Source organism: Cervus elaphus, unplaced genomic scaffold (assembly GCF_910594005.1).
Source record: "Cervus elaphus unplaced genomic scaffold, mCerEla1.1, whole genome shotgun sequence".
Taxonomy (NCBI): Eukaryota; Metazoa; Chordata; class Mammalia; order Artiodactyla; family Cervidae; genus Cervus; species Cervus elaphus.
This window is the reverse complement of record NW_025316779.1, coordinates 3350555-3375907: the sequence shown is the minus strand read 5'-3', so window position 1 is coordinate 3375907 and position 25353 is coordinate 3350555. Positions and strand designations below refer to the sequence as shown.

The window sequence follows — 25353 nt, the reverse complement described above, 5'->3', positions numbered from 1 at the left end:
TTTAATTCTAGTGGTTATAATTCATTTTTGTAATTACTTATTTTGATGCTCAAAATATCCCAGTTGGGTCAATGGGAGCCTTCAAGTTGGCTCCTGTGTCCCTTTGACACACCCCATCATAGTTTGATTACTTTCTTACCTTCTGTCACAGCAAGCTATTCTAAGCCCATTTAAAAAATTATGTATTTATCTGGCCATGCTGGGTCTTAGTTGTGGCATATGGGATCTAGTTCCCTGATCAGGGCTCAAACCCTGGCCCCCTGCATTGAGAGCACAGAGTCTTAGCCACTGGACCACCAGGGAAGTCCATCTAAGCCCATTTTTAAGTTCCCTGCCCCAACCCTGGAATCAATCATTTCTCCAAGGAGCCTTGGTTCCTGGTTCCTTTTAGTGGGGGCTGTATTTAGAAACCAAGATCAGGGAACTGCATGTTGTGATGGGGTGTTTGCAACATTTTTAAGTATTGAAAGTATCTACGATTAGCAAGGCATGGATGAGGAGCACTCTTGTCCTCAGTCAGTGGAAGAGGGCCTGGGACAGGAGTGAGAAAGGGCACTTGGCCATGCCTGTCATACCTGTTTGATGGTGATAGGTGTGCACATGCACACAAGTGTGCCATTTATAGGAACCCCTTTAACCCAAACTAGCACACAAGTACACGAAAGCAACACATTGGAAACAATCAGTGTCCATGGACACAAAGTTAACTAAGGAAATTGTAGTACTTCCTTCCTAAAATGAACCAAATTTAAGTCCATGAATTATTTTTGGAGAAGCAGAAATTTACAAAATGCCATGTATAGTCTGATTTTTTTAAAATTTAAGATAAGAGATGTGCATCTTACAAAGGTGACTGTGTTTCTGTAGAGAAAACTAAAAGGACACACTCCAATCTCATAGGCAACATTATCCTTCTGAGTTATGGGGAAAGACCCTGGAGGTTGAAAACATAGGAGCAGAAAATCATACTTTGCATTTCACACACTTCTGAACTATGTTAAGGGTTTATAGCAGCCATGTATTTCCTTCACAATTGAAAAAAAAGCTGTAAGGACTTCCCTTCCCTGGTGGTACAGTGGATAAGGCAGGTAGATACCTGCCAATGCAGGAGTTCAATCCCTAGCCCAGGAAGATTCTGTATGCCTAGGAGCAACTAAGTCCATGCACCACAACTGTTGAACCAGTGTGCCTAGAGCCTGTGCTCAGCAACAAGAGAAGCCACCGAACTGAGAAGCCTTCACACCTCAACAAAGAGTAGCCTTGGTTTACTGAGACTAGAGAAAGCCCACACAGCAACAAAGCACATTAAAATAAGTAAATGAATAAAGAGAAAAATGCTCTAAGTGATAATAGGTGAAGAAGAGACAGCCAGCTCCCCATCCTATAAGACTCACCAGTATTACTGAATACTGCTGCTGCTGCTGCTGCTGCTGCTGCTAAGTCGCTTCAGTCATGTCCGACTCTGTGTGACCCCATAGACATCATCCCACCAGGCTTCTCTGTCCCTGGTATTCTCCAGGCAAGAACACTGGAATGGGTTGCCATTTCCTTCTCCAATGCTTGAAAGTGAAAAGTGAAAGTGAAGTCACTCAGTCCTGTCCAACTCTTAGCGACCCCATGGACTGCAGCCCACCAGGCTCCTCTGTCCATAGGATTTTCCAGGCAAGAGTACTGGACTGGGGTGCCATTGCCTTCACCATTACTGAATACTAAAGTAGCTTTAAAAATAAATGAAAAAGATGTTCATCAGAAGTGGGGTTAATCAACTTGGGAAATGGGAGAAGGAAGAGAAAAAATATTGACAGTGTTCACTCATACATGCCCTGGAGCAGAGGAGGGGTCTTGGCTGTCTGTGAAGTAGCCCCAAAGGCTGCCCCAGCCCGAGGCTGTCAAACATTTCAGATCGCAGTTCCTCCAGCTCTGATCCTGGCTCTCCACCCTCCTTTAGCAGGTAGCTGGCTTCCCCGGAGAAGTGCATGAAAGGAAGGAATGAGGCAGCCATGAAGCTCAGGACAAGAAGCCTCGATCAGGGCTATGCTGGTCTCCCCTGACTCTTAATTGTAGAGAGAGAGAGGGTGAGTATCACATGTGACTGTGAGGATGGATCCTGGAGCCAGACTTTCTGAATTCACATCTTGGCTCACTGCTTACTAACTTGAGCAAGTTCCCTCAACCTCTCTGTGCCTTAGTTTTGACACCTGTAAAACGTTCCCCACGGGATTGTTGGAAGATCAGATGAGCCAATATGCTAACTGCTTAGGATAGTTGTTGGCATGTAATGAATACTCAGAAATGTTATTTGTATTGTTATCATTCTTGGTGGTTACAGCGAACACACCCCTATCTCAAAATGTAGTGGGAATGCAGGTAGGGTTTCACTGTCACCTGTGATGCTGGCTGATACTTTGTCATAGTGGTGTGCATTAGCCAGCAGTGCTTTCAGCTGCAGAAATTCCAAACACAACAGCTTAGACAAATAAAGCTTGGTTTTACCTCAGATTACAAGAGGCCTGTGAGTTGACAGCTGCTGGCCTAGGTTCAACAGCTCAGCCATGTCAAGCCCTGTCTCCATAAGGACTTTGCCTCTTTTTCATGTGTTCTGCCTCAGTGTTACAACATGACTGCCACAACTCCTGGTGTCATATCCACCTGCAAGGCAGGAAAAAGGGAAATGGAGAGAAAATTAGAAATACCAGCCACCTATGGCTCTTTAATCAAGAAAACAAGTCTGCCCAGAACCCCCCAGCTGACTGCCAATTATATCTCATTTACTAGAACTGTATTATTTGACCACACTTAGTTCAAGACAGGCTGGGAATTTAATTAGCTTTCCAGCCGCAATTAGTGCAGATCATAAGGGAAAGGAAGGTAAGAATGACCTTGCCGAGTCTGCCACTATTTTCTTTATCCCATGAAAGGAATATCCGTGACCATGTTCAGTGAATCAGGAGTGGGTAGTGAAGTTCACCAAACGTTTTCTCAGCAGCAGAACCCTCTTCCGCTCTTGGGTTCCATCTAAATAGAGGCCCACCTGTTGTGAAACAAGAGGCAAATATTGAGCCATGGGGACCACCTGGGAGCCCACATTTTCTTGAGACAGCAAAGCTGAGAACCATGCAGACCAGGATCCGAGGCTTCCAAAGAACTCCTTTCCAACTTTCAAACCCAGACATCCTTCTGCCAGAAATGGCCATCACTACCAGCCTCAGGCCGGTGAGGAAGCCAGAAGCAATCGGGTTGCTGAACCAAGCCCTTGGCAGCAAAGGCATCTCTGCTCATTTCCTCCCGGACTTGTTAACCTGTTTTCCATCTTCCGGGCTCTCAGGAGCACTGGGCAGGCCAGCTGGAGAGTAGGCGACTCCCATGTGTGACTGCCCTAGTTTTCCTTCATGTCCTCTGAGCAGGCCAGGCTGATGCTATCTAGTTCCTGAGACCCTGCAGTGAACTCAGCCCTCAGATACTGCCTCTTGATAACAGTTTCACCTTTTCCATCTCTTTTAACAAATACCAACTCCTGGCCAAAGCCCAAACTCCTGGCTGAAGACCAACTGCTGGCTGACAGCTCCTTGCTCCTTCCCAGAAGCAAACCTGGTCTGAGACGGCCTGGAGGGTGGGGCAGGGAGAAGCAGGCCAGGTGCCCAGGACTCCCTGCCTGCCCCAGGCAGCTCAGTGCCTTCTCTGGGCCCTGGTTCCCCACAGCAAAAGGAGTATATTAGATGCTTCCTGGGGTTGCTGCTCTCTGCATGCCTTCTGCAGGCTCCCCTGGCTCACCCATCATGGCACCTGGACTCTGCCGCTGTGCCAGCCACAGATTCTGTGACCAGCCACGGGCCACCTTCAGCAAAAGGGTCCTTGCCATGGTCCCAGGCCTCAGCGGAAAGGCAGCTCGTTATTTCTGAGTCTGTGGAAAGTGCACTTTGAACACATTTGCATCAATGCAGGACACAATATCTCCCCCAGGAGGCCAGAAAAGAAGGAAAATTCAATTTGTCAAGACATCCAGCCCTCGCATCCTGCTCTTCCTACCTGCTTTCTTGGCCCCTGAGAGGCAGCAAATCCTCTTGGGCCCAGACAAAGAGGAAGGGAAGCAGATGCTGTTTCAGACGGCATTTTTCCTCAGTTCAGTGGTAGGTTTATACTTTCACAGATACGATTTTGCACCACCCTCCCACCCATCACACAGAGCAACACTTCGACTTTCCAGGGCACTCTCCCCACCCCCCACCACTGGTGCCACCTGAGTCCCTCTCCCAGAAGGACACAAGGTCCCTCCCTGCCCACCTCCTGCTCCTGCTCTACAGCCTGTGAGGTGGTGTTCCCAGGCACGCCATTTGTCTGATGGAGAAACAGGCTTGGGAAGTCCAGCCCCACAGCGGGTGTCTGACCGGGGCTGGTCTTGCAGCCTGGCACACTCGGCATCCCCTGGCTGCACCCTCAGCTCAGACCCATGCCCCCTGAGTCTCTGTCCTTCCCCTCACTGGCACCTTGGAGCTCACTCAAAACGTCTTGGGTTGGTCTCTCCTCCCCTCTGTGAAGCTTATCAGCCCTTTTCTTTTTTTTCCCCAGCTTCTCACAAACCACATGAGACAAGGCTATAGATACAACATGAGATTAAAGGCTGAACCTCATCCAGGTCAGGAAATTCCGAAGGCAGTTGCCCAGTTTATCTCCAGCCCTGCTGATACCCCCAGGGTAACTAGTCTGCTAGTGAGGTGGGGGGCCGGGGGCAGGCATGAACTGCAGGGGCACCCGGGTCCTTGGAACTTCCCGAGGACCAGATGCCCTGACTCCCCACCAGCTCCCAGGGCTGTTGCCCTCTCCCTGTCTTGGGCCTGGTTCCCACTCCCTCCCTTGATGTTGTGTCCTGAGTGTGTCCCTCTGCAGACACACTGTGTCTGTTCCCACCAGATCCAAATATGCTTACTTCCTCGTCCTTCAGACAGGCCTCTGTTGGACTCACTCTACACTGACCGTCCCAGTTGCTAAGTCAGTGCTCAGCCTCAACTCTCGGTAACCCAGCACTTTGGTCCCATGCTGTCCTTGGCTGGACTACAAACTCCCTGCCTCACTCCCACCCCTTGGTCCTCTCCTCACCTACCCCCACGCTCACTCCTGTCCTGTGGCCTTAAATACTGTACACACTGCCTGACCCAACTGCCTGCTCAGCCCTCCGCCTCAAGGTCGGACAGGCATCTTGGGCCTGTGAACCCCAACCGCCAGGTTTCCCCAAACCTGCCCCCTACACCCCACCCCTTAGATGTAGGAACTCTTCCCTCACACCCTACGTCTATTATTATGGTCACCTTTCATGTAAACTGGGGACCTGACACCTCTGGCCATCTCCCTGCTACCCTCCACCTTCCCTTAAACCTATCACCCACCTGGACCCTGTTGAAATGTGCATTTGCTCAAAGTCTTAAAATCCCCCTTTGCCCAAGTTCAGGGTCAAAAAAAAAAATGCTAGCGTGACATCCTTCCATCCATCTTTTTCCTGCCCCTGCCTCTTGCCCCTCTCACTCTATTCCAGCCACCCTTGTAACTGCCATCCAAAATCCAACTCTGCCCCTGGAATCCCAAGGCTCAGTCTCCCCCTTCTTCAAGTCTTCTCAAATAATTCCTTCCCTCCTATCCTATTTTAAACTGCATCACCTCCCTGGCACTCTCTATTCCCCTTTGTGTGAGTTAGCTATTGCTGAGTAACAAGTTAGCCCAAAACGTAGAAGCTTAAAGACAGTATTTGCATGTTTATCTTACAGTTTCTATGGGTCAGGAATATGGGTGTGGTCTTGTTATTCCTCTGGGTCTCTCATAACTTCAGGCAAGCTAGGTTGGGGTCCTTTCAGGGCTGGGTCTGCATAAGGCTGTCTTATGAGGCTGTGGGCAGTAATTGTCTCTTCCCAGGCTGCCCTCAGTCCCTGGCACATGGGCCCTCCTGTGCTGCTCAAAACATCAATGTGAGCAAGGGGAAAGGGAGGGCGTGCCAGTGAGACAGACTCACAGACGTTTGTTTGTTTTTTAATTAAGTAATTTGGCTGTGCCAAATCTTTAGTTGCAGCATGTGGGATCTAGTTCCAAAATCAGGGATTGAACCTGAGCCCCTTGCATTGGGAGTGCAGAGTCTTGGCCACTGGACTGCCAGGGAAGTCCCCTCACAGGCATTTGTAACCTAGTCTTGGTAGTGCCAGCCCATCACTCTGCCTTTCCTAGTCATTAAAAGAAAGTCCCAGGTCCAGTTCAAACTTGGAGGGAGGGAGCTGCACAAGAGTGTGAGAACTCAGAGGTGTGAAGACCTGAAGCCCTGTCTGAAACTGGCAGTCATACGGTTTCTGCTGGTTTGGCTTTCTCATATCCTTCCTTCCCATCTGACGTACTCTCCTGTTCATTATCTGTCTCCTTGAATGCCCTGCAAGCTCTTTGAAGGCCAAGCTTTTCTGGGTTGTTGAAGGCTGTGTCCACACTGTTGCAGCACATAGCCAGCATTGAATAGATCCTTATTGGGTTGGTGCTTCAGGAAGTTCCTGACAATACAGAATAATAACAGCCCTCCACTCTCAGTGACTGTCCTTAAATTTTCCCAAAGTCAGCCAGTGACAGGCACTGAAGGCTGATTTCTGTAAGGGTGAAAGAGGCTAGGGTGTGGGACCCCAGGGCTGGAGTGTGTTGACTACCATGGCCATGGCCAAGGAATGACAGTCCCTATGCCCTCCCTGAGACTCAGTCTCACCCTTGTGAAATGACACTCAGTCGCAGAGCCTGATCTCAGTTTCAAGAGCTCTTTAAAGGAGTGAGGTTAATTCATTCTTTGACATATGGATTTTCAAATATTTTAAAAATTCAAAAATCATAATTTGGTAAAAAATATTTTTGGGTGACAATTTAGGATTATCTACCAAAGCTTTAAATGCACACACTCCTTGATCCAGCAAGTGCAGAGCCTGTAATTGTTGATTTTTCACTATATTCACACATAAATGCAAAGATGGGTGTACAAAGATGTGCAATGAAACTTTGTTTATTGTAGCAAAAGAATAAGAATGATAAATGTCCTCAAGTGAGGGGCCAGATAATTAAACCTGAGCATGTCCACCTGTGGAATAGCACACAGCTATTGGGAAGGCCCAGGAACCCACATGTCCTGATGTGGATGCAACATCATCTCATTTACTGAGTTAATCAACAGCTATTTGAGCATCTACTATGTTCCAAGTATTATTCTAGGCACTAGGGACACAAAAGAGCAAACTCCCTGTTCTTGGAAGCTTACATTCATGTAAACCCATACATGCACGTGCAAAGCACACCAACAAATATAACCATGCAAACATAACAGGATTCTAAAGAAAGCCCAGTGGAGCAGGGAGAGCATGGGAGACTGCTTCTTAGAGCATGGCCACTGAGGAACATCTGAGCCAACATCTGGGCAAAGTGAAGGAGAGGTCAAGGGCAAGCATCTCCCAGATAGAAGGGACAGCCAGTGCAGAGTCCCCAGTACCAACAGGCTTGCTATATTTAAAGAAGAGCAGTCGTGGGGTGGGCGGGGCACTTCCCAAGTGGCTCAGTGGTAAAGACTCCGTCTGCCAATGCAGGAAACAAGGGATACAAGGGCTCTATCCCTAAGAGGCGACGAGCCCCTGGAGGAGGAAATGGCAACCAACTCAAGAATTCTGGCCTGAAGAATCCCCATGAACAAAGGAGCCTGGTGGGCTGCAGTCCATGGGGTCGCAAAGAGTTGGACACGACTGAGCAATTGAGCACACACCTACAACAGGCTGGAGAAGCCCAAGTGGAGTGAGAAGGAGGAGAAGAGGGAGGGGAGGAGGAGGCAGGGGGAGGCTGAGGTCAGGGAGGTGGGGTGAGCAGAGGTTGGTGGGTGAGCATCAGATGGGTGACAGCCACCCATCTGAGCTGGCTGTGGACTACTTACCCTTCAGGATGCAGGCTCAGGGGCAGGTGATCTGGTGCAGCTGCTGAGATTCCACCCTGGTGGGGTTGGGACCTCAGCTGCCTGCTCCATGCAACGGGCTGAGTTTTTCCCCAGCACCCCTCTGGGACTGTGGGAAGGGGATGAAACAATGGTGGGAGCCTGAGAAGGAGGCCACTGTGACAGCCTGGAGAGGACAGCAGCTTGGACCAACGCAGACGGATGAGATTCTGAGTATGTTCTGGAGACCCAGCAGAACATGCCGTTGGGTCAGATTCAAGGTATGAAAGAGAGAAGGGAATCACTTGTAACTCTTTGGTCTTTGTCCTGAGAAACTGAGTGAATATGAACCCTTTTACTAAGATGGGAATAAGTGAAGGACAAGCAAGATTTGGGGATGGGAAAAGTGGAAATTAAGAGTTTGTTTTTGGGAATTCCCTGGTAGTCTAGTGGTTAAGACACCATACTTTCAATGCTGAGGTCACTGGTTCAATCCCAGTTTGGGGAACTAAGATCCTGCAAACCACATGACACAGCCACAAAAAAAAAAAAAAAAAGTTTACTTTTGATGCATTAAACCTGAGATGCCCTCTGGGGGCCATGCAGAGAGTCCATGGAGGGCAGGCAGCTTAGTGAGTGGACTTTAGTGGGGAGGAGAGGCTGGGAATAGATGGGGGATGGAGGAGAGTGTTGGGGGTGGGGTGGACTGGGTTTCAAGCTGGGTCTGGATGCGGTCACTGAGGAGTCAGTGTGGGCTAAACTGACGGCCCAGGTTGGGGATCTTTTGTGAACACATCCATGTTTAGTAATGGAGACAAGGAAGGCACACAGATGAAGAAGAGGAGGAGGTGTATCCAGGAAGCCAAGTGAGGAGAGGCCTGGGGATGGGGGTGGAGGAGGGGGTGCGGGTGTGCAGGCAGGTGGAGGAGCAGTCCAGTGCTGCCAGGAGCTGAGTGTACGTGGACAGCAGAGGGTCACTTCTGGCCCATTGGGTGGAGGTCCTTCAGCTTTCAGGCTTAGACAAAGCCAGAGTCAGGGCAGGGCGGGGCCCACAGGGGTTGCAGGGGGCTGCAGGGACCACAGGGGCCAGAAAAGGAGGTGGTTACAAAGATAACACCTGTCAAGAGAGCCGAGGGAATTCCCTGGCAGTCCAGTGGTTCAAACTCCATGCTTCTACTGCAGGAGATACAGGTTCAATCTCTGGTTGGAGAACAAAGATCCTGCGAGCAATGAGGCCCCTCCTCCCCCCAGAAAAAGAGCCAAGGAATAAGGGATAGGCACAAGGTCTTGGAGTTTGGGTTTGAAGATGAGGAGCATTCCAGCATGTTCTGACAGGGAGTGATCCAGGAAGCCTGAGAAGTGGGTTCAAGCTGCAGCAAGACGATGCACAAGGCTCAGGAGCTGTGACTGAGTGGGTGGTGCAGACGGACTGGAAAAGGCTGAGTAGGTCCTTCTAAGAGATCTGGAGGCCCAGGGAGGTGGCTGTGAGGGCTGCGGAGGCACAGAAGACAGGGAGCGAGCAACCAGGGTGGCTGAGACCACTGTTGTGGAGAGAGGGTCCTGAACACAGACAGCTTCCCTCACCTCCTCCAGCCAGGCGAGGACTCGGGGGAGGCAGAAAACTGGGCCACGCAAGGTCGAGCTTTGCCGGGTGAATAGGAACATTTGGGGGGCAGTGTTGGGAAGAGGAAGAGAGATGTCCGTGGATTGTCCTTATCACACTCAGTTCCCAGAGCCCTCGCCCATACCCTGCTCTGTTTCACCCCCACCCTGGGGCAGGCACCACTTTGAACCCTTTCTGCACTGATGACAGGGGGTTTGCAGCTGAGGAAGGGCTCAGTAATTGGACAGAATCTCTGGGAGGGGCCATGGGGATTAGTGACAAGGAGAGAAATGCGGGGGTCAGACCAGGAGTGGAAGAGGCTCCAAGGAGCCCAGGACCCTCACTTTCTGAGGACTCAAGTGCTCCCTTTTCTTCCATTGACCTTGGAGATGGCTGCAGTCCCTTCTGAGTCTCAGATCCAATAGTTTGATCCAGAATTTGGAGGGAACTCCAACCAGGGGTAGGAACACACCCACCCCAGCCCTCTGGGGTCCTCATAGCAGCCCTGCCTAGCATCACAGCCACAGCCCACTCTGCCCCGTCTCAGAGACCCTGAGGTCCATGTCTTCCTTGACCTGTTCTGAGAATGAGCAGGAGGCCACAGGACCCTGTGTGTGCCCAGCACTGTGCTAGGCCTCATGGGGAAAGCAAGGGAAGGAGGAGAGGGTGTGCCCCTGGCATCCAGCACTCCTGAAGCTGAGCCCTTTGCTGCCTGTCGCTGCCAGGTGAGTGTCACCTGTGAACAGGTGCACAGGCCTCAGGTGGTGGTGCACACTCACCCATACCAGGCAGTGGAAGACCAGGGCATGGGCCTGGGTGCTGGGTGCAGACAGCTGTCTTTGCAGCCTGGCCAGCTCCTCCCTTGTGTTGGGGTCCAGGGGAGCCCAGCTCAGGGTTGTTTTGTCTCACACAGGTGTCACAAATGTAGAGTGCAAGCTTGAGCCTGCAACCTCCACTCTATGATTTGGCTGGGAGGAGCTGAGCACCCAGGGTCCCCCTCAGGTAGGTGGGAGGAAGCAGCCATGGTACAGGCCACCGGTCCCCCCCATGTGCCCTCGATCCAAGCATCTGCCCTGGCAGCATCATCTCATGCCGGCTGTTTTTCCTAATGGAATCACAGCTTGCCAGACAAAGCAACAACATTCATAAAATGCCCCAGGCATAACAAATCTTCCCTTTGAATGGGTCATTTGCTGAAGGAGATGCCACTGATGACTCATTCCATAGATCAGAGAGTCCTGGCATTACAGACAGCTGAAGCTGAGGAGTCTTGAGAGAGGATTATTGCTGGTCTTTGTGCCGATGGGCCTACGGAGCCAAAGGGGACACAGGTGTGGCCTGTTCAGTGTTAGCTCAGACTCACTTCAGGAGCAGTAGGGAGGCATTTTTGGACTCTGTCCCTAACTCCTGATGGTGGACCACATTGGGAACCTGCCCCCTTGACCCAGACTCCCCAGTGTGACCTCTGGACCAGGATGTCGCAGGCTGCAAATGACCACAGCAATATTTCTGTCCTGCCGGCTCTTCCAGAATCCTGCCACCACCACCCCCATCCAGAGATGGATTCTGTTTCCCCTCTCCTAGAAATTGGGCTGGACTTTGTGACTGCTATGATAAATAGAATGTGACGGAGGGATGCAGGGGGACTTTGGAGACAAGGATACAGAAGGTGATACGACTTTGACCGCCGTATTCTAAGGAAGCCCAGCTCCTACAGGGCTGTATGTCTGTGCCCTGGTGGACAGTTCCAGTGAAGGCAGAGGGTCTGGGCTAGCAACCAGCACCACACACAGTCATGTGAGGAAGTCCATGTGATTCTACATGACACAAGTCATGTGATTCCAGTCCTGCTGTGAGCCACCCTAAGCTAAGCGGAGTGCAGCAGAGACAAGATATGCCTGCTGAGGACTGCCCATGTTATAGACTCGTGAGCAAAAGAAATAACGGTGTTGTTTTAAGACAGTTTGGGGATGGCTTGTTATTGAGTAATAGACAGTGAGAATGCTGCCCTTGATGATCTCTTGGACTTCCCTGAATTTCTCTGACCCAGGGATGCAGCACCTGCTCTGTGGATGACCGACTGAGAATATGGGTGGACACAGAGTTCCTTGTCCTGGGGGAGCTCTAGTACATTTGGGTCAGTGAGAGCTACTCCAGAGGGTCTGCCATATGTGGGAGAGGAAGTGTCTCATTCCTGGAAGTGGTTTCTATTTATATTTTTTTAAGATTTTTTGATGTGGACCATTTAAAAAGTCTTTACTGAATTTGTTACAGCATTGAAAGTGGAAGTGTTAATCACTCAGTTGTGTCTGACTCTTTGCGACCCCATGGTGTAGCCTGCCAGGCTCCTCTGTCCATGGAATTCTCCAGGCAAGAATACTGGGGTGGGTTGCCGTTTCCTTCTACAGGGGATCTTCCCAACCCAGGGATCAAACCCAGGTCTCCTGCACTGCAGGCAAGTCCTTTACTGTCTGGAGCCACCAGGAAAGTTCATATTTACAACATTGCTTCTGTTTTATTTACTTATTTTGCTTCAAGGCATGTGGGAATCTTAACTCCCCGACCAGGGAGCAAACCCACACTCCTTACATTGGAAGGTGAATTTGTAACCACTGGACAACCAGGGAAGTCCCTGGGGGTTTCTGTTTAATGGGAAATGTCTTCTTGGTAGCAAAATGTTTGGTATTAGTTTTGATATTTGGTCATTTTCCCAAAGGTTGTGAGGTCTGTGAATCCCTCCTGTGATCTTAGAGCTGTGGCCTGCAGAGAAATTGCTTTTTTTAAGCCTCCACTGAAACCCAGTAGTGACAGAGCTGCTGTGAGAGCAAAAATGCACTAAGCAGTGTGAGTCAACAGGGTGTCAAACAATACACTGAAATTCCCTGGAATAAGTTTCACCAAATGGGGGTCTGTGATTTTGTTTAGAATTCATATTGTGTGATTACGCCTACAGCAGTAATGCCCACAAAGTCCTTTTCACTAGAACAACACTGACCTGTTTTTATGTGAAGGGACAAGCAAGCACTCAGTAGCCCATTGCTTCCATCTCTTTGGCTGGATGGAGGTGCCCTGTATGGGTCACCATGGGGTTCCTGATCAAGGTCACTGCCATCAGTGTGGACAGAAAACATCACTAAGACAGCGGGAAATGTGGGCTATAGTGTCCTCATCCATTTCACACTTCAGTGGCCCACACACATATCCAGCAATTCTCTGCCCTCTATCCCAGCAACCTGGGAACCCACATCCCAGGAGGGCCTCAGCTCCTGGAATGCACTGAGCAGACTTCCCCATCAGCATCCTCTCCTGAGTCTCTGACCGTTGATAAATACACCCCAGTTTGTGAATTCATAATGAAAACTAAAAGCATACAAATAATTGGAACTGGAGAAGGAAATGGCAACCCACTCCGGTATGATTGCCTGGAAAATCCCATGGACAGAACAGCCTGCAAGCTACTGTCCATGGGGTCACAAAGGGTCAGACACGACTAGTGACTAAACAACAGCAAAATCTGAAACACCAAAAGCACCCCCCCAAAAAAAGTAAAATTAATAGTGCTCTATGTTCATTACCAGGACCTTCTTTCCAGTCTGCATCAGTTTCCGGTGACTGCATGGCTTGTTATTATCTCACGGTTCTGGAGTCGGAAGTCTGAAATCATGGCTGGTTCCTTTGAGGGCTGTGATGGGAGGATCTTTCGACGGGCTCTCTCCTCAGCTTATGTCTCTTCACCTCACCTTCCCTCTGGGCCTGACTCTGTCCAAATTCCTTCTTTTTATAAGGACACCAGTGATATTGGATTGGGGCCCACCCCAGTGACCTCATTTTAACCTGATTACATCTGTAAAGACCCTGTTTCTGAATCAGATCACATTCTAAGCTAACAGAGTCAGGACTCTAATATATGGATCTGGGGGGACACCATTCAACTCCTGATACAATGAAAATCGTATTTGAGTTTATGTTTCTCCCTTTAGTAGGACTGAGGATGACTGCACAGTAGCCTAGACCAGCATCAGGGTGATTTGGCAGGCAGAGGGCAGAGGGCACTGCCCTCAGGCCAGGAGGCCAGCTTTACCCTGTGGCCTTGGCCAGTCTCAGTGGAACCTCAGTCTTTCTGTGATAAGGCTTAGACCGAGTGGTCCCTTTGGGCCTTTCTGTCCCTGAGATTGCTCAGGGTCACTTGTCCCTGGCTTTAGTTCACATGAGGCATGGAGGCCTGTGCTGGGCCCACTCAGTGTGGGTGTGAACAGAAGTGTGGCGGACACCGGGGCACTCAGCCAGGCTGCTCAGGGTGGATGTGCTAAGGAGACACCAGTAGGCCTCCCGGGGAAGGGCCAGGTTCTTGTGGGATCAAGAACAAGGAACCCTAGTTTCTCTTTCCCGCAGACTTTCCTCACTGCCAGCCCTACAGGAATTTCCCTTGAGGGCTGGATGGTCAGAGAAGAAGATGACACTCCTGAAGGGCAATGACTAGGCTTAATGCTAGAGCAGAGGGCTTGGCAGTGCATGATGAGAGGCTGGTGCCCCTTCCCCCAACAGCTGCTGCAACTCCAGAGTAGAGAGTGTGGCTGAGGGACCATGGGAGGCTTGGCAGGGAGGGGCTGAGGAGTAAGTAAACACTTTGTCTTCCTTGCTTTTGCCTCTTCTGGGGCCTCAACATCAAGGGCCAGATGACAGGATATTCCTCTGCCCCCCGCTCCACCCCCCAGGGGCAGCCTGGCTGGCCCTGACACCGGCTGGTCCAACCCACTGCCCAGCCCCCGCCAAGTGTGGCTGGTGCACACTGGGGCAAAACTGAGCAGGCATAGCCCTCACCATGGAGGAGTGGGGATGATGCACATCTCACCTAGCACAGCAGGGAAGCCAGCCCTGTAGCTGCAGTGAGGCCCATCTGTTTCCGGGCACGAGCCCCAGCCTGGAGCTCCCTCAGGGAAGCACCCCAGGAATGCCCAACAAGGGCTTAAATCCAACAGCAGATCCTAAGTCTGGGACAGTGGGAATAAATAGTTGCTTAGGCAAGTTTCACCCTAAACCAAGACTTGGGGACAGTAATTCTTGCAGAGCAAAGATGGCTGTGTGATTGCTTACTGTCAGGAGGTTTGCCCAGGCTTCCAGGGTTGGGGTGCGGGTCCCACTGCTCTGGTCTTGGCAGCACCTGGCTCAGCCTGCCCTGCCCTCCTCTCCCTAGGCCGCCTCCTGTAGGCCTGGAGGAGCTGGGCATAGGGGTGAGGACCAGTGGGACCATGGCCCAGGCTTCCAGAAACACATGGGCCACGGGTCTGGAGCTCACCAGTGAGGCAGAGGAAGGGGAAGAAAGGACAGACAGCTCAAGTGGGTTGTTGCTCCTAGCAGCCTGCAGGGCTGCCCTGTGCCCCCTCAGTTCCCCTCCCCAGCCCTGCAGGCAAGCATGGCCGGGTGGCCCCATTTCTCACCCCTATCGATTATGCTGGCAGAGCCCTGCAGCACAGGATGTAAATCATCATCCTTGGGGTATTTAACCCAGGGAGGGTTAGCTGGAGGTGGCATCCCTTATAAATCCTGCATCTGATGTTTTTATATTAATTCCTAGAGTAGCCAGATTACTTTTTATTCCACTGACTATTTATTCCACTGACTTCTTCATTGACTAGGAGACATTTCTGAACAGTGCGTATCTTGTGGAGCATCAGTCATTTAGTGGGGTGCTTCCTCTGGTTGCAAGTTTTTTCATTAATGTAAAAGGAATGAAAATTCCTTTGCTTCAAAGACTCGGTCTTTGGAAATAACAATGCACAGGCCAGCCAGAGTCACTGCTGCCAGCACCACCACTGCCATGTATATGCGCTGTCTGGAGGGGCCTGTGAGCCTCTGACTAAGGGGCAGAGTCCCCTGGCATCCTCTCTTTCCTCTTTTTCCCCAGTCCCCCTTGGCCATGCACAGGACCTGAATTAGCCTCTGTCAAGGGACCATGGCTTGGCAGAGACCAGGTCCCCGAGAGCCAAACACGTGGTCATCAGGATGATGGCAATAACCGTCTTGCTCTGAGGACCCAGTTGAAGACATGGGTGTTAGGGGAAGAAAGCTGTCTGCAAATACAGGTGTGTCCCTGCAGAGGAATGGAGCAGACATGTTCTGGGTGATGGTGACAGCCCACTTGCTTTGCAGATGAGAGAATCATGTTTGCTGGAGACTCTCTGAAGCTCCACCCCATGCAAGAGTTGGATGGCAGTAGAATCCAGCCAAAACAAAGAGATGACCACCCTTTACCTGCACAGTGAGTGTGCTGGATCACCCAGTGGACTCAGTCGGGTCTGAGTCTCCCATGAGGGACCCAGCTGAAAAAAACGGGTGTTAGGAGGAGACAGCTGTCTGCAAACACAGGTGGGTCCCTGAAGAGGAGCAGAGAAGGTGAGTTCTGGGTGGGCTCCCAGCAAAGCCAGGGCCATGGGCATCAGCCAGGGGCAGATGGAGGCTGCAGAAAGGGAGGAGACACAGAGGAGGGGAGGCTCACTGGGAACAGGGCGTGCGAGCAGCAGAGTGAAGCAGGCACCTTCCATTTTGAGATCCTCACCTGTGTCTCTCCCATTGCACCATGCTCTGGGCAGCTGATCCCCACCCAGTGGGCCGGGTACCAGCGGCATCAGCAGCCCCAGGGATCTAGTCCCGAGGACAATGTGTCACCCTACCCCCACACCCAGAGTTAGAACCTGGGGGGCAGGCTCACAGTGTGTTTGACCAGCCTTGCACTAGAATTTGGAAACCAACAGTGAAGTGAGGGCAAGAAGCCCAGAGAAGGAACAGCTGGGTTTGCACCTCAGCAATCTGCCTGGAAAATGGGGCACTGCTCCCACCCAGGCGGGTGTTGTGACCCTGAATGAGTTAGAAGCTCCAGTCCAGGGCTGCCCCCATGTAGGTTCTCCACAGCCATGAGCCATTCCCACTGTGCTCACTCAAGGCCGGCCTCCTCTTCTAGGAGAGATGATTCAGGCCTCAGAGCTTTGCCTCCCAGGGAAACCTCACTCAGCTTTTCTTCCAGGGGTCAGACATGCATAATTCAACCTTTAGGATTTTGAGATTGCTGATAAATTACAGATACAAATGGGTAACCAGGCAAAGCCCCTCTGCAGCCTGGGTATCCACCTGGGAAATAAAACAGAGGTCACTCCCTCCTGCCCCCCACCATAGGCAAGGTCGCAGGAGCCCCCAAAGACGAAGGCTGCTTGCATTTGTGGGCAGCTGCTTCCAAGACAACCGTGAAGAAAACAAAAAAAGGTTGTGAATGGTGTTAGAGAATCAGCTGTATCCAAGCGTCTGGATCCTGTAAGGAAACAATTATGAGGCAGGAGCGAAGCTTTAGAAGATCATAGGTGCTTCATCCAAACTCTTCTCTTCCATCCCTGAGGTGGACTCCTGATGAGGGTCTGGGCAAGTCCCAGGAGCGAAGGAGGTAAGCTCGGGGCCCCGGGGCGGGGGTAGGGAGGAGAGCAGGCACCCAGGTGCCTGCTCAGTCCCGGCCTCTCTGCATCAGTCTCCCTGTTCATTCATTGCCTGACACAGCCATGGATGAAATGACTAGGACAGGGAGTGATCTGGCCATTTAGATAAATACATCTTGTAGACCAGCCATCAGGTTCCTGTGGGTAGGAGGGGGTGGGGGTTGGGGAGGGGAAGGAGAGTTGCTGTGAGTGAGGAGGATGCTTCTAAGCTTCTGAATCAGCTTTCCACGAGACCCCAGGGATCTGGGGCAAAGAGAGGGTCTGAGACAGGCCTCTGAGGGCCATTGCTAGGGGGTGGGAGATGGAGGGGCGGAGTGGGAGGGCAGAATTATCCACAGACGTGGAAAAGCCGAGGTTCAGTTTCTCAGTTACAGCAGTTTCTCAGTTATAGGAGTGGTTGAAAATGTGGTTCCGGGTGTCCTCAGAAGTCACCTAAGGGAAACGAGGGGCCCTCCCTGAAATCAGTGTGGAGTCTTGGTGTATTGATTGATTAGAACCTTTCTCCTGCCCCCGGGAGATGTCCTGTGTGGAGAACAGCACAGACACAGTGGTCCCTTCTCTCCCATCCCCCACCACCTGAGTGCTCATCTCACAGCTGTACTAGGAGGTGGACTGCTGTGCCCACAAAGTTCACATGGGCTTCCTTTCAGTTCCATCCATGTGGTTTCCGTGAGCCAGGTCCTAGGCCTTCCTGTGTGCCCCCAGCCCACCCACACCCACGTGTGGTGGAAAGACAAGCCCAAGTTCTGCCTGGCTCAGCCAGGGGGCCTCCCTGTGTGGCTGAGTCACAGCACAGACAATCTGTGGTGAGTTCTTCCATGGTAGCCTCATTCAAGGACAGGTTACAATTCGCAGAGGTTGCAACTGCATCCACCCCTCACAATGCAGCCCCTGTCTTGGGGGGCAGGGCAAGGGCTGAGCAGCACACACAGGGTAGTAGAAGCAGCCCCACCAGTGGCTACTTGGTGTCCGGGCTGGAGCTGGGCAGAGAGCAGCCGCAGGGCTCCCTGGAGGTCCTGGGACAGAGCCCGGGATGGGCAGGTAGGGGCCTGTCTCTAAGCCAGAAGGGAGAAGCTTCCAGACATGATTGCATCTGACCTTCTCCTCATGTCTCCTTTCTCTGGCGTAGGGCCTGCAGTGAGCCCAGCTCCTTCGTATTCCTGGGCTTCAGCGTGGGGGAACTTTGTAAAGTTTCCAACCCACAGAAAATTGCCAACCTCTGTAGGCTTGAGGGGGACCCACGATCTCCACACAGAGCCCTTCTCATTCCTGTGGACCTCTGTGGAGAGAGGAATTGGGGGTGGGGAGTGGGAGAGCTGCTCTGAGTGAGGAGGGTGCTTCTATGCTTCTAAATCAGCTTCCTGAGAGACCCTCACCCCCAACCCTGCTGGCCTGGAGCACTGAGGTCTTCAGAACCTTCCAGAACCTTCCTCAGTTGAGCAATCCCAGCCCAGGGCCAATCCCCAGGGAACCTGGAGAAAGAGAAGCTCCCCTTGTTGAGGATCCCTGTATCCTTCTGTTTAAAGGGTCAGAGGGAGGAGAAGGATTCTGAGCTTTTAAGAGAAGGTCTCTCAACAAAACACTTCCTGATGCTCATCTGACACTAAAAACCTATTCAAGTCATAAACTTCTCCTGTGGAACACGTCTCAAGAATGTATTTATCTAAAGGGCATCTGTGTTTGGTCTCAAACTCAAATGCTCCAAATGTCAGGCCCTGAATGATTTATTTGGGGCCTCCTGTTCCCTCCCTGTGAATTGTCTTCCGGCTCCAGCCCTGCTCCTGTCACCCTTTCCACTGATGTTTACAGACTCAACAGGCTTCTGTTCACACCAAGGAGGCAGCCCAGAGGGAGTTGGGGGCAGAGGGGTGTGAGTGTGCACCGGTAAGGACTGATGCTGTCACAGCAGATGGCCCTGCCCTACCTCCTGCCTCCTGAATGCACCTTGTGCCTCTGCCCAGGCTGTCTTCTTAGCTTCCAGGGCCATTCCTCACAGCAGGTCATCCAACTAGCACCCTGAGTCCTCATCATGTCCCCATGGAGAGGGCCGGGAGATAAATCCAGCACAGTTAAACCAGGAAGCAGGACTTCCCTGGCTGTGCAGTGGTTAAGACTCCATGCTCCCGATGTAGGGGATATGGGTTTGATCCCTAGTTGGGGAACTAAGCTCGCACATGCTGCAGGGCATGGCCAAAACAACAACAAAAACAAAAACAAAACAGGAAGCACACTGCGTGTGTGTGTGTGTGTGTGCTCAGTTGCTTCAGTCGGGTACAACTCTTTGCGACCCCATGGACTGTAGCCTGCCAGTCTGCTCTGTCTGTGAGATTCTCCAGGCAAGGTTGCTGGGGTGGGTTGCCATATCCTCCTCCAAAGATCTTCCCAACCCAGGGATCAAACCCACGTCTCCTGCGACTGCTGCAACGCAGGCAGATTCTTTACCACTGAGCCACCAGGGAAACCCAGGAAGCATACTGGGTTCCCTTCAAATTGTTTAGATGGAGCATCTGAGTATTGGCTAGGGAGAGTGGTATCTTGGAGCCCAGACTTCTGAGTGACAATTAAGAGTTGAACAACAGAGGGGGCCAGAGGCAGGCAGGAAGACAGAAGGAACAGCCAGTGGAGGTCAGTGGCCACAGAACACGTAGGGAGTCTGAGACCATTGGAGGCAGGGTGGCTCGGGAGCAGAGGGAGGTAGGCCCTGGAGAGGGGCTAGATGCTGAGCTCCCAGCCCCAGCAAGCAAGCCCTTGGGTCTCAGGCTGCTGCACAGAGTCCCCTGACAGCCCTTCATCACAACATATTAACATGCATGAGCTCATCAGCCCCTTTCCAAAGAGGCCCCTGAGAACAGGGCCCTCCAACGCCCACTCTGCCTACAGGAGGCAGGGGTTTCAGTAGACGTGGTCAGGCTTGGTGCTGGGTCTGCAGGGGAACAGAAGATTCCCCAGGACGAGAGAGAGTGTGCCCAGGGGGAACCCCAGCAAGACTGCTGCTGTTGAGGGTGGGGGTGGGGGCTCTGGCACTTTCAATCCACCAGGAAACAGAGTGGAAGCTGCTGGATCAGACAGCCCACTGGGACTCAGCAGGCTCTGGTTTCTCTGCTCTCCCCACAGCGGGGGAGGTTTGGGCTAGGAGCCTGCCCAGCCCCCCAGGAGCCCCAGGGTAAAGCCGGGAAGGTGTTTCTTAGAGCATCAATGCCCAATAAGTACATAGCCATGTATGACTACTTAATTTTACATTATTGTAAATTCAGTTCCTGAGTCGCACCATCCATATCTCAAGTGCTCCACAGCCACACTTGGCTAGTGGCCCTCACATTGGATGGAACAGAGGAGGAAGTTACCACCATCACAGAACATTCTGTGGACAGCACTGGGGATGAAGGCCAGGCTGGCCAGCTTCTCAGCAAACAGGGGTGCTGAGGGGTGCCCACCTGGGCTGGGTGAGGTGTCTACAGCAGAGCTGGGAGCTACCTCCCAACCATGCACCTAGGTTCAGATAGCCACCTTTAGGGAGGTGTTAGAGAGGAAGCAATGGTGGCACCCTAGATCTACCCGAGACAGCACTCCCCACCTCCCCTGGCCACCTGGGGCTGCTGCCATCACTGAACAAGGTCTTTAGGAGCACTTCCTGGATTGGGGTGGGGAGAACGGGGGTCAGTCAGTGCCCTGCTGCTCGCGGGCTTGTCTGTAAGCACAGGTGGCTGGGGGAGCCACACAGGTTATGCCCTCCCACAGGCAGGTGGCCAGCCCCCCTCCCCCTCCTTTCCAGGGATGGCGGCACCCCCCCACACACACTGCCTCAGCACCCGCAGGCCTGAGATGGATGTAGAAGCAGCACACCGTGCCTGGAGCTGCACCCACCCCATCCTGGGCAAGGAGGCCTCAGAAGCCATTACAGGACATTAAGTCAATGGACTTCCTATTTGTCAGCACACCAAGAACACAGCAGACATTTTCCACTCCTAAAGATTGCCTGGGTCAGAGCATTCACTCTGCCAATCCTGCAGGCTGTAACCCTCTCAGAGACCAGAACTGCACCTTCTAGAGGGGTGAGGTGAGGCTGCCAAGGAGGTGCTTCATGGGGAGACAAAGACCCCTTATCCCTGCTGGGGCAACAGAGGAAACCCCAAGGCCCACCCTGTCACTTCCCCCACTCCCTGTGGGCAGCACCATCCCCAGAGCTCTGTCTTCTTTGCCCAAAGTCAACTCCCCGGGACATCCGCCCTGACAGACACCCTGCCCCATGCCCCTCCCCATCTGGGGTCACTTGTGAATGCTCTGTGTGTCTGTACCTTATGTGTTGGTGATTGTCCTTGAGAAGCACCCCAAAGGAAGGGTCTTGGCTTAGCTCACTGTAGTTTGAAAAGGGTGCTGGGAAAATAGTGCCCAGCAAGTATTTATTAAATAGATGAACTTTTCAAGAAGAGTAAATGGTAAATGTGCAGATCAGGTGAAATACAGACTCGGATGTGAATTTTTGAGCAAAAACAAGGCTCAACTTCATGCTTGTTGATCATTTTAGGTTACATGACCAGGGAGGGACATTCAAGGCCCCTCCTTGTAGACCCTGGCTAAGCAACCCTGCCACAAGGCAGACCTCCCTGGCTTTGTGATTCTGCCCACCTGAACATGACAGGTAGCATATGCTACCTGTCACCAGTTTTGTTTTGTTTTTCCACTGTGGGCCACAGAACAAATCGAGAGGCATCATCCATCTTACCTGAAGGTTTTGTCATTTCAGTCTGGAAACTGGAGAATTCATAAATAGGTTTTGTGATGGTAAAGGTAAGCTTAATTTTTCATTCACCTCTAGCTAATAACTGATGGAGAGGTTCGCCTTTGCTTCTAGAAGCAAAAGGGAAAAGAAAAGGCTTCCCAGTGACAGGATAATTTGTCAGAAAGTTATGAATGAGCACAAGCAGGACTGTATAGGAAGTGTGTATTGAATGACATGACATACTGGCTTCTAATTGCTGCTGCCTTTCTGATCAATAATACATGTTTTCAAAAAACCTTCTGTTTGCATTTACACAATGGGCTGTAACTACTGCAAAGGATCCATTAAGACCTATTTTAAAAAGTGCATTCGTAAAAACTTGTCTAAATCTGCATTACAAGGCAGATTATGAAACTGCCCTGGGAGATGTTTTTTCTAAAGAGCATTCAGGTCATACCTGTTGGACTGGCCAATTCGAGCTCCCTGTTACTGCTATGGCTTGCTTGTAAGCTAGGTCAGTCCTTCTCTTTGGTGTCCTTGAGGCAAGAGGCAGGCACTGCCAGGCCTGAGGCCCCATTAGGTTCCAGTGGTCTCCAGCCAGTGGTACCCTTGGGCTGGGGACTTGATGTGAGCAAAGCCCCCAAAGCCTGGGTGAGGTATGAGCAGAAATCAACCCACCACTCCCGAATGTGTAATTACATGCTCAGATAAGTGCTGCGGTGGCAAAGAGGACTCTGGGGTTCTAGGGCTCTCTCTCCTTCCACTGAGAAAGCTGTAGGTCCTGTGGGGAGGGCTGGAGACAGGCATTGGCTCCTGCAGGCTGGTATCATTGGCTGCCAGCCCCATGCAGGTGTGACTTGTTACCTGTGCAGGTGGGAAGCCAGAGCTGGGGCAGCAGACAGCCCGTTTTAGGGGTCACCTGTGTTCTGTGCTACCTGAGCTAGGTCCACCGACCACTCTTGCCTCAGCTCAGCTTCCACAGCTGACGGGAACCAGTGATAACAAGGACAGCTCCTGCCCATTGCCTCGGATTCACCTGTCCTCAGGCACCTAAAGGGAGAGAGCTCTGCTTTCCTGAGGCCCAGAGATGTTGCAAACATGCTGAGGTCACACAGACCAGAGAGAGATGGCTTCGATACAACTCAGAGCCTACCTGCAACCTTCACACCAGGTCACTGCCCCCAGCCTAACATCCAGACAGCACCTTGGACTTTAGAGGACCCCTGGAAGAAGAGCCAAAAAAAAAAAAAAAAGCTCATTTTCTAGACAACCAGAAACAGTGCTGATTCTGTCAAAGCTTCATTTGGGTTCAGCCTCACAGCACTGCCAGGTAGTTACTGTATTATTACTCCCATGTTCTAGTACATGATGAAGACCCCAAGGCCCCAGTGATGCAGCTAGCCTGGTTCTTGTGCTGTGGGGAGGAATGGAAAAGAGATTCTTCCAGAGAAGAGGGAGGGAAGCAGGCAAGGGAGGAAAAGGAAGAACAGAGGAAGGAAGGGAAAAGAGCAAGGTGGGGCCAGAAATTCAGAGGAGAAAAACAACTCCATTGGGGTGGCCCATGGAAGGGTGACTGGGGCAAAGAGTTGATGTCAGGCCTCCTGGTGGAGATGGGCCTTGTCTGGGACTCATGGGGGTCTCATAGATATGCAGGACCCAAGGCCAGAAAGCCCAACGCTTCACCTCTGCCCTCTCCTAGATGATTATCTGGTCAGGTCTCTGGGCATACACATGGGGGCGAGTGTACATCCGTGTCCTGCACATGACACAGGTATATGCTCATGCATACATGTGTACATACACAGACGGGGATAAAACTACACATAGGAGGCTCCCTGGACTTTTTTCTAAGAAGAAGGCAATACCCCCACCATAGTCTTAGATGTCCTCTCAAGACCCCCAAGGGTGGTGGTGGGGAAGGAGTGGAAGGGCCTGAGGGGATCAGGCAGGAGCACAGTGTCCAATGGGCCCTTGAGGTGGTCACCCAGAGCACGACTGGACATCCGGCCTGACCAGTGTCAGCCAAGGCTTGGCTGGGGCAGTTCCACAAGGGTGGGGCCAGTTGGAAAGAATGCACCAGGCCACCCCCTTCATTCTGCATCCTCCTGTCACAGAAGTCTGTGTGTAACAAAGAAGTCTCTCTTGGGATCTCCCTTCCTAACTCAGGTCCCTTCGCTGTGCACAGGCCTGAGCAGCTCAGCCTTGGTGGTTACTATTAGCACCAGAGGTAGCTCGCCCACACCCAGGGGAATCCCCCACAGCCAACTCCAGCCCCAGATGTCCAAGAGCCTGAAGCCCTGGGAGGGTGAGGCAGGCAACATAAGGTCTGGTGGCCGCAGGGTGGCTCTCCTGAGCTGATAGCACTGTGCCCTGGCCTTCTGCCAACAGGCTGGCTTGGACATCTCAGGGGGCAGAGCCCCCAGCCAGCCTGTCTCGGCAGCTCCTCCTCCTCATGGCGAGTGACTTCACTTTGACTTCATATCTGCAGTGATGTGCACAGCTCTTACTCAGCTCTGAGCTCAGCCAGGCAGGAGGGCGCAGCTCTGTGCACAGCAGGAAGAAAAGACCCTGAAATAGGGGCACCTCAGGCCTAGGGACCTGGGATCCTCCCACCCCAAGCTCCCATGTGCATCCCATTCCTCTGTGCCCTGGTGGGGGCCAGACCTCAAAAGGCAGCTGGGAGGTGGGAGGAGAACAGTGGACTTTTCCCACAGGAGCCTAGTACTCACCTCCCCCCTCACCCCAGGACCTCCCATGTTAGGGACCCAGAGTCTTCCCTCTTTAGTATCAGATGTGTTTATAGGCATCATTTCTTGGTGCAAAAATTAAATTCTTTTGGGCTCCAGTTCCTTCTTGTTACTTGCTCTGCTACCCTGTCAGCCCCACATCCTAAGAACTCTAATGTGTGGTGGGGGGGAAAGGGTATTACCCTCCAAGCATTCCGTTAACGCTGGCTCCAGGTCTCTTTGAAAGGTGTGCCCGGTCAGATCCCTGTTTTCATTGGCTGGACCAGTCCTAAAGAGGGGTTCACAAACTAACGCTAGGACACCCCCAGAGGGACTACAGAAGCCACTCACCAGGCGCACCCCTGGAGTGCACAGAAGGCGCCGGCTCAGGGTCCCTTGCGGGGGCTCTTCCCCTCCTCCCACCTTCGGCCGCCAGAGAGGCCGCGCACCCACCGCACCTCCCCCCTCCGCGAAATGGCGGAGGATGCGCCCGTGCCCGGAGCCTGGAGGCGGGGCACCTGCCTGGTCTGCAGGTCCCTTCCGGCTCACTCCCAGCCAGTCCGCCCAGAATCCGCATCCCCGCCTGGTTTCCCTGCCCTCTCTGGGCGGCAGGGAAGGTCGAAGCGCAGAGACAGCGAGAGGGCGCACAGGCTGAGGAAGAGTGACTGTGCGTGCGGAGGTGCACGGCTTGGGGCTGCGGCTGCCAGGCCGGTACCCGGACCCCGCACCTCGCCCCTACTCGTGCCCCGCCCGGCCTGCACCCCGCGTCCGGCTCTGGTCTACTAACCCTCGCCCTGGGGTAAGCGCACCAGGGATCGCCTGGGGAGGTACCCGGCGCCCCGCCTTTACTTCCGCACCCTGGCCCCGCCCCCCCGCCACTCCGCCCCCCCCCACCACGCCGC

At 52.4% G+C, this 25353-nt stretch overlaps 1 long non-coding RNA gene and 1 other non-coding gene across 2 annotated transcripts; one reads left to right on the top strand and one right to left on the bottom strand.

Moving 5' to 3' along the window:
• Window positions 1-1841: 1841 nt before the first annotated feature.
• Window positions 1842-25305, bottom strand: LOC122691389. The gene is made up of 6 exons (XR_006340404.1): window positions 25239-25305; window positions 24655-24740; window positions 22879-22948; window positions 2880-3031; window positions 2494-2649; window positions 1842-1959 (listed from the first exon to the last, which is right to left on the bottom strand). It is a non-coding gene; the product is annotated as an uncharacterized LOC122691389 (long non-coding RNA).
• On the top strand, window positions 8357-8429 carry TRNAE-UUC. The gene has a single exon. It is a non-coding gene; the product is annotated as a tRNA-Glu (tRNA).
• Window positions 25306-25353: the final 48 nt, after the last annotated feature.